The sequence below is a fragment of the Tupaia chinensis genome, unplaced genomic scaffold (genome assembly GCF_000334495.1).
Source record: "Tupaia chinensis unplaced genomic scaffold, TupChi_1.0 Scaffold000365_1, whole genome shotgun sequence".
Lineage (NCBI taxonomy): Eukaryota > Metazoa > Chordata > Mammalia > Scandentia > Tupaiidae > Tupaia > Tupaia belangeri.
Genome location: NW_006159862.1, coordinates 38,931 through 40,507, shown reverse-complemented (window position 1 = coordinate 40,507; position 1,577 = coordinate 38,931).

Below are 1,577 nucleotides of genomic sequence, written 5' to 3'. Positions count from 1 at the left end.
CAGCTCAGCGCCTCAGGTCAGATTATGATGTTGATCGATATCATGCCTCTCCAGTCTAGCATAATGGACCTGAATAGGCCGAGAAAGGAGGGAGGTAACTTGTTGGCTGATAAACGTTTTCAGTCTTTGGAAAATGACCGGTCCCAGGGAGCAGACAATTAGTAGCCTGAGAATTGGTCCAATTATCGGAAGCAAAAAGGGCAAGAGTCCATTCCAGACAGTTAGAAGGGGGTTGTCAACCAGTTGTCATCTGCGGTTTCTTTGGGCTTCTTGGAGGTCATGGATCTTATCGCGGACAATGCCAGACTTGTTGGTGTAAAAGCAGCATCATTCCTGCAAAGCAAGACAAAGACCTCCCTGCTCTGCAAGAGGTCCAAACCCCTGTGATTTTGAAGAACCACCTCTGTGAGGGAATCTAGCTGATCCTGGATGAGGGAGATAGTGGATGCAAGCTGCTGGACATCAGAGATCAATCCTTCTGTGACCTGTTTAAGTTGAAGGGGATAACCCAGGCCTGTGGAGCCCGCAGCAGCAGCTACTGTGAATCCCAAGGTGGTGAAGATGGGGATAAGTTGGACAGCTTGCTTGGGTCTTCCTGCAATAAAATAAAGGGATGGAATGGGGACTGGTTCATTTTCATTAATAACCTCAATTTCTGGGAGAAGAGTAGCAAGAGAGCAAGAGCCGGTCCAAGAAGGGGGAAGAGTGGTATATCCAAGAGGATCTCCCCCCATAGTTTAGAATGATTAGTGGTTACAATTATTTTATCACCATCCCAAGCAAATTCACGAGGGTAAGGTGTAGTGGGTTCAGATGGGGGGGGTAGGGAGTAGGGTTTTAATAATGTAAAAGCAAAAGCACAGTGCCAAAGCAGGAAAAGCAGGTTCATCCTTTTTTAGGGTAGGTTCTGTCTCCACCTAAACATAATAGAATTTTAATGGTCTTTATAGCTCAGGGCAAGGGGTCTGGCTGATGATTATATCACCAAGAAACATAAAGACAATAGGAATGTTAATTACTGTTTACTCTTAGGCACAGAGGAGAAGTCAAGTTTCTAGTCACAGGAATCTAGGAGTTTATAATGGAGGTGCTTCTTTAAGGTGGAGTTGCTTTTGCTTCATTCCCTGCTTCTCTTGGAGGTGCTCCTCCACGATGGGGTCATGTCTGCTATACTTGGGCTTTAGGTCTAGAGGCAATTAACATGTAATATTTAACAGCCTTTATTCTGTGGGAGACATATTGGGTAAGAAAACTGAGTAGATTAGAGCAAAAAAACAAAAACATTAGAAGCATGGTGAATAGAGCACTTAAAATGGGAGCAAGGACCAAGGAGCCTACTGGTACCAGAGGCCACTCTAAGCATCTCATGACTCAGCAGCAGCCTGTCCTTTTTCTGACAACCTGGTCATGGAGCCGCTGAGCCATACTCTTGACAATGTCCAGCTTGCAATCAGCCTCTGGAGTGACTAGAGCAGGGCTGTCGCTTTTTCGTTTTTGAAACACTATTAGAAAGGACCCTCCCGGCCCATCCTTACAGACCAAGGCCCCTGTGAGAACAGTTTACTTGGCTTTGGTGT